Source organism: Bacillus rossius, chromosome 12, assembly GCF_032445375.1.
Source record: "Bacillus rossius redtenbacheri isolate Brsri chromosome 12, Brsri_v3, whole genome shotgun sequence".
In the NCBI taxonomy this organism is placed as follows: Eukaryota; Metazoa; Arthropoda; class Insecta; order Phasmatodea; family Bacillidae; genus Bacillus; species Bacillus rossius.
This window is the reverse complement of record NC_086339.1, coordinates 45,659,360-45,667,346: the sequence shown is the minus strand read 5'-3', so window position 1 is coordinate 45,667,346 and position 7,987 is coordinate 45,659,360.

The following is a 7,987-nucleotide window of genomic DNA, read 5'->3' as shown; positions in this document are numbered from 1 at the left end:
TGATGTGTTTTGCTATAATAATCCCAAGCCAGATAGAATAGACCAACGCAGGTACGACAAACGAAGACGAGCGGTGAGTTATAAGGTGGGGCAGGAAGTGTTAGTGTTTACTCCGATCCGGAAAAAGGGGCTTTCGGAGAAGTTGTTGCATCGCTGGTTTGGTCCTTTTGTTGTTGAGAAAAAAATATCTGATAATCTTTATCGGTTAAAAAAGTGTCAACGTGGTAAAGTTAGCTATGAGGTAACTAATGTGGAAAGAATGAAACCATTCTTTGCTGTCTGAGTTTTATTTATTTATTTATTTATTTTATGGTGATGTCAATTGTGAGCCCTGTTTGTATTGTGTCTAGATTCTTTGTAAGGCCATCAAGTATTTGTTTATTGGTGTTCGTTTGTTGTGTATTGTAACCTGTGATACATTTCATTTCGGTCCTGGGTAATTTTGTTTAATAGTGACTTGTCAATTTAAGATTTGTTTTTTTTAAGTCGCTCGTAAGAGTGTTTCAGGTACCCTCAAAGCCACTCGGGCCCTCATAATGAAGACAACTTGCTGGTGGCTACTGATGGGTATGCTGGTGCTGTCTCGAGGGGATGACGCGCCTCTTTCGCCGTTCCAACCTGAGACAGTGGGGGTCATTGCTGGTGCCCATTTCGAACCTCTACCAAAGGTGATGTTGTATACCTCATCGGTACCTTTAAATTTTAAGGTCCCCTGGCCATTACAATTATCAGAAATACAAGACGGTATAACACTTTTGAGTTCTTGCCCCTCTAATGCATCCTCTGACTGGTGTTCAGTTTTCCGGGAATTAAAAAAGGTTATGTTTTATTCTGATATGCTGTTGAATAAACTAAATGATGCAGCTGGTGAGAATTTGGAGTATGACAGTGTGGTTAATAGAGAAAAGCGAGGCTTATCTTTTATTGGCGATTTTGTAAGATGGTGTTGTGATGTGGCGGTGACCAGTCAAGTAGATAGTTTATTTCTAAATCAGCAACAGATTGCTCTGCATATTGATCAGATGGAAGCACAAATCATAGATGACCATGTGGCGCTTGCCAATTTGAGTAATTCTATTAGTGTTGTTAATGAAGCCATGACGAGTGTTTTGAAAAGAGTTCAAACGAAATTCACTAACCTTACTGATTACCTGAGAACTTTTAGAGAAGCAATGACAGTTCGTTTTTCCGGGATGGTAAAAGAAATAGGTCACTCTTTTCAGTTACAATTATTATTAGCGGCTCAGTTAGCTAAGCAAGCTCACACTCTAACTCGTATTCAAGTTTTGGATCAATGCCGCTAACATAAGATTCCTTCTGTTTTGATTACGCCGGCACTTTTGCAGGAAAAATTGCAGGATTTGGAAACTATCCTTGTTAAAGATGGTTATAAATTAGCAATTAGTAGTACCCAAGTTCAGGCTTATTTCCATTTGCCTATTTGTAGATGTAATGCGTTTAAAGAAAGTCTGTATGTGTCAGTTAAAATCCCTATTGTACGCTATAGCTCTAACTGGAAGTTGTTTCAGTTTGTTGGTATACCTTTTCATTGGAAGAATAATACATGTCACCTAGAACATGAACCAAACTTTTTAGCGGTGGATGGTAACCACCTAGTGACGATCCAAGGACGTAATTTGTTGGACTGCCGGCCTTTGGAGGAGAATTTGTGTTTTGTGCCTAGATTTTCAGGAGACACCATGGGAAGTGCATTGTGCCCCAAAGCTTTGTTTCAGGGGGTTACAATCGAAAGACTTGCAGAACTTTGTACTTTTCAATGCCGTTCCGGAACTCACCTCATGATCACGCAGGCTGGGCCGGAACGCTATTTTTTGACTCACCTTAGGGGCAAGGTGGAGTTACAGTGTGCCAAGAATCCTAACCAAACTTTGATTATAGATGATGAAGAACGACCAGGTGCTGTGGACATAGAAGTTCCATGTGACTGTCGATTGTATTTGAATAGTGAATTGAAAATTACTGAATTGTACCCTTGTGACTATAGAGCTAAGTCTAAGTTTCAACTACTTCATGTGATCCCAGCAGCCTGGACCAGGTTAAAGAAATTAAAGATTTTTCCACGGACTGCTTCCAGCCACACAGTTTTCCCCTCATTGGAGGATTGTTTAGATGAGGACTGGCCCTCTGCCATTCCTCATTTGAATTTCACGGTTTCTCGGTTCACTAGATTGGACCCCATTTCTTTGAATAAACCGGTTGAAGTATTGAGTTTCATGGTCAGACATGTTCAAAGTATTGCATTATTTGTGATAGGGGGTACCCTATTTTTGATTATTATTAGAAATCCATACCTTGTGGGTATTGGAACATTCCCACGTGTAGCTGCACTGGATGAGACCGCTATGTTAAATGCTGAACTTACTGTTATGGTTTTTATATTGGGAATTATAATTGGTATGTTGGCTTTTCTTATCTGGAAGTTTATTCAACTTAAACGAAGTGCACAGAAAAATTTGAAGATATCGTCCCCAGTCACGCCTGTTGAGGCCTCCACGAGTGGAGAGGCTATGGACTTACGAGAACGATTACGTAATGAAAATGTAATAAAGGCCAAATTGTCTAGTAACAATGGTGATGAATTTCTTGTAAACATCACACTTATCGAACCATGAGGTAAATTTTCTTTGATTGATGGACTCATCCTAATTGTTTATTATTATCACGGTTTGTAATTATTTCAAAATGGTATTTGTTGTTTAATGAAGAATTAGCTATGTTTTTAAAAAAAAAAAAACAAAGTAAGTTACGACTAATTATTTGGGCACATTGGTGTATTGATTATAAAGATTTAGATTTTGTTTGTTAACCAGAGATGACCCTAGGTGTCTGTTATTTTGATAGGTTATGCTGGATTGGGAGTTAAGCCGAGAAAGAGTTCCTTATCTCCTTTACCTCCCTTCCATACTCCTTCCAGTGTCATGTACTGTGCGTTTGAACCAGATTTCCATGGACTCGGAGAGCCAGGACCAACTTTAAACTCGACATGTGGTGCTAGTGTAGAAGATGAACTGTTATAGCATCAATCATCGTGTCCATCCTCATTACCGAGGATCTGGGACTATACAGCCTGTACCTGGTGGTGGGAAAAAGTAACTGTTATCCCATCCAGGAATTGTTGTGGGCTGTGTGTGACTCCTGTGGAAGTGCATTCGTCGGATGACCCCAGTTGATTGCGACATGTATGTGTGGACTCTCAGTTTCTAGAAGAGAAGAGACGAGACTGCTTGGTCGCAGTGGGGTTCGCCGCTATCATGGCATTGCTACGTTGAGAAGCCAGTGCTACATTTCTGTACTAATGATTTTGGTGATCGTTCTATCCCGCAGCTGGTTGCTGCCATTACGACTCTGTGAAGATTTTGGACTTCAACTAACTTTTGAAACTTTTGAACTACCTACCTTCTGGTTCCTACCTAGAAGCGTATCCTCTTGTGCCCTCGGTCCTCTTAAAAGGGGAAGGATATTTTGTTACAAATTTCTTGTTTTGCTCGGGTTAACCTTTATTTGTAGGATGTAAGTTTTGTATCCTAATTATTGAATCTGCGGGGTAAACAGGCACCTGGGTTCATCAATGGTTAGGCGTTTTTGGATTCCCATACCTACCTTGTTTGAGATTTGCCTATGTTAGACACTGTTGTTAAATGACATTAATGAAAGGTTAAATTTATGAGTATGTCCTTTTCTATTGTTGAAGTATGTTGCTACCCCTATGTAAGTTTATGTTTTTGAATCACCTAAGATTATTTTTTTGTTGTTATTGTTTATTTTGTTGATGAATCTGATGCTGGGTATGAAAGTTTCACAGTATTGACGGATGGCACTGCTGGCAACATGCAGCAGAGATGGCTGGAGCTGAGGGGTGCTACTCCAAATGGTGGAGCCCTGGACTTGGGGGCGAGCTGCAGATCGTCCTCCGGGATCATGGTTCCCGCCGCCCCTTCGAGCTGTTCTGTCACCATACTCCGCCTATCTCGGCTGTAGGCCAGTCAAGTTAGGCTTAAATGTGCTTGTACCTCAAGATTACTTTATTTAGCTCAATACAACTATGTACACTCATAATTGGAGATATGAAATTGTAATTTTATGATGTAAGCAATCGGATCAATTTTCGGATACCTCGAACCCGTCTTTAAGTTTAGCTCTGTTTGTTATGTTATTGATTCTCCTCTGGCCGGTCTTGCTATGACTTTTAGGAATTGGCTCGTGCCTCTCAGGCTTCTTTTGTAATCTTAATAGTTAACATTGTGAAATTTTCTTTTAATCCTTTGTAAATTTAAAGTTGTGGTTCTTGGCTTGTGAGGCACAAGCCCTCGTCGTCCGGAGTGATGTCACGCAGTAAAATTTTACGTGTAGGTTTTTTTTAACTTGGCTTTGCGCATGTAGTGCTTTGTGAGACCGCGTGAGTTCCTGACACTTGTTTGCGACACTCGGGCTTTGATTTGTTTTCCTGGCGCGGTAGATTGCTAACGCTCTCTGTTTTTCTGGGGCGGTGACGTGATTCGCCGCCCGAGAGCCTGGCCAGCTGCGCGGGCGGTTGCGTCATCCTGTCCTGGAATCTCCGGGAGTGTTGGCCGCCCTGGTTGGTTACGCTGCGTTGTTGTTCGTGCGCGTTACGTGCTGGTGTTTGTGTCGCCACCAGGTGGCAGAAGTGCGAGTCTAGCATGACCGGTGGAGGGGGGGGATAGCGTCGGTTTGTGGAATCGCGGCCGGGATTTTTGTTTTCGCGTGGAGTGTTCTCGTCGTGATGACGATGTGAAGTGAATTTAATAAAGGGGGCCACCCTGGGTGCGCCGGGGGTGGTTCTTCTCGGTGAGGTGCTGGAGGTCTGTCGGAGCCCCGGCCTGGCGGGTAGCTGCGTGCTGCCGTTCGACGGTGTTGTAAGTAATGGCGAACTCGTAATTTTCTTTCACCTCTTGTAACATCTGGGGGCGTATTTCAAACTTGGGTTAGGATGACTTAACGTTTTGATTCTTTCCAGGAGTGCAGGCAGTGTGTGGTATCCAGTAATGTAAACTTTCTTTCGTTAATTTAGCTTAAGGATGGGTCGAGGTGTGCGTTAAGAATAATCATGTTATTTTAAAAGGAAGTAATACTCGTTCTAAGAAGAGGATAAATTATTGTGTATTTATTTATTTTTATTGTTTGTTACCAGAGATATTTTGACATGATTGACTTTATTTATTTATTTAATTAGTTATTTATTTACTTTTGTGTTGGTCACAGTTTACCAGAAATAAAACCTGAAACGATGTGGGATAAATAATACTTTTTTTCTTTCAGTCAACACCCTACACCCCCTGTCCTAAGGAGGTTAGACAATCCCTGTACCAGCTCTACTGCTACCACCCCCCAGCCCCCCCCCCCCCTAATGTTTATTTTGAAAACTTAAGATGTTATTCTATTATTTTTTTATTTTGAGTGACTTTCGTGTAGTTCCTGTCGGAGACCGAGGGTCTTTGCGACAATATATACATATGACTTACCACGCCCTGAACACCGCCTAGTAAAGATAGGTTGCTATGCAGATGATACTATACTTTACAGTAGATCATATAACCTCCAGCTGGCCACGGCCAGACTCCAGGATGCATTAGCTGTGTACCAGCAATGGTGCACATCCTGGCGAATAAAAGTAAACATAGCTAAGTCAGAGGCTATTGTGTTTACCCGCAAAAACCTTCCGCCTGTAGAACGCAGGCCACCCATACATTTGTTCAACGAACAAATCCCTCACAAGGACGTAGTAAAATACCTAGGCGTACACATGGACAGGAAACTGCTCTGGCGCCATCATATTGACGCCAAGCGGGCTCAAGCCCATGCTAGAATGAGCTCACTATATCCAGTCATGAGTAGGCGATGTGGAGGCACAGTAAAAAATGGTCTGCTGCTCTACAAAGCACTCATTCGCCCCATACTTACGTACGCAGCCCCAGTATGGGCAACTGCTGCGAAATCGCACTTAATAAAGCTACAACGAGTACAAAACAAATGTATTCGGGCAGTTACAGACGCCCCAGTGTATTGTGCTGTAGCAGCCTTGCATCGTGAAACGAAGTCGGAAACCTTACAAGACTTCTACATCAGAACTACACAAACTTTTTACGATAAATGCGCAAATAGTTTAAATCCACATATTTCTACATTATGAAATTATGATCCAGACATTAATGAGAAATATAAACGCCCAAAATCTATCCTGTCACACCGCCCGCCGTAGACGCGGACGTGGCGGAACTGCTCTCTGATTGGCCGGCAGCCACGGACCAATCAGCGCGCCCCCTCCCCCTGCTCCGAGCGCGAGAACACGCGCGCGGAGCGTACGCACACAAGCTGGCAGCTCACGTACATTAAGTTAATATTAAGTTAAGTTAATATTAGGCCCCAATTATATATAAGCACACATCATCCCACTACACACTGCACAACACAAACTATCAGGCGAATCAAATAGTCGTGCTTTGGCCCAGCGGGGCCCTAATGGAATAAGTAAATTATCCTTCGAAGATTAACAGCGTAGATGCTAGGCTAGAGTCTTTCAATGACAGAAGGTGGCAATTTCTCTAACTGACCGACTGCCTTTTGCTGGCAACAGGTCGACCTGAAGCTATGTCACCATTCTGGAGTCTGGCTCGATGCCCTGCTCGCGACCGCAGCTCACACAGCGTAGTACTGCAGCTAGGATTTTTCAATGACAGATGGTGGCAATTTCTCTAACTGACCGACCGCCTTTTACTGGCGACAGGTCGACCTGAAGCTATGTCACCACTCTGGAGTCTAGTCCGACGCCACAGTTCGCGACCGCCCCACTTACACGATCATATTACACAGCCACAATGAGTGCTAACTGGCAGCACGACGGGAAACGGCATAAGCCGCCCCCAAAATGACCAGACCTGACCAAACCAATGCGGACTAAAAGTCCAAGTGCCCCACCCTTGCATAGTAGAACTTCTACCACGCCCCACTCTTCTTCCAGGACCATCCTTCTATTCCTGTAATCCACCTGCTTGTAATAATGCATGACCTTTGCATCCCGCATGTATGTGCCCAGGGTTTTCCCTCTGTCTATGGAGGTTTTACCTGGGCCCAACTTATCTAGTTTTAGTCTAGAATTAAGAGTGAGGGGAGTTAGTCATGGCGAAAACGTCTGCCATGGCTGGCCAATCCCCTCCTAGCACATGATGCACGTGACCTTTTCTGCATGGTTAAAAACCCGCATGTTTAGAGCGTATAGGGCTTGCCCTGAGACGCACTTAGAGTCTTCCCTACCTAGACCCCTCCCTTACACACTTAGTTTTAACTTAGGTTAGGAAAAAAAAAAAAACGTCTCTCTTCCTCTTGCCGCGTCGCTGCCTCCCCCGCCCTTCCTCATTAGAACAAAGACGCACGACTTGAAAAGAAAAATCTATTTTTTCCTCCAAATTCGCGTATAGCAGGCCTCCTCCCCTTTTTTGGAGTCAAAATTTGGGAAAAAAAGGGGGGCCTTTACGCGAGTAAATACGGTATATAAAGTGATTTACATACTCACATATCATGTCTAAGCTGTTGTTCTTTTCTCTTCTCTTTTAAGAGTACGTATGTGCTTCAGCAGTCAGAAAAAAGCAAAAGCAGTGATGATTATCACATGTTGTCACTTCTGGTACAAGCATGTGGAAGTACAGTATGTACTTTGGAAGGGTTAGGAGTGAATAGGTGATTCTGTGCCTGGCTTTATGAAACAGGTATTTTAATGACATCCTCAATGTTGGCTTCCAGATAATGCGAATATTTTCAAAACTACACCAAATGATCATTCCTGACAACTGCAAAAAAATTGGCCATAACCAAACATTGACACATGCCACAGACTCCATATTCATTCTTAATTTCCTTAAAAAGTCCTTAATTTAATTTTAATTTTTTAATGGCTTGAAATGTCCTTAAATTTCACCAAGGTTACTATAAAATGCCTTAGTAAACTTGTTAT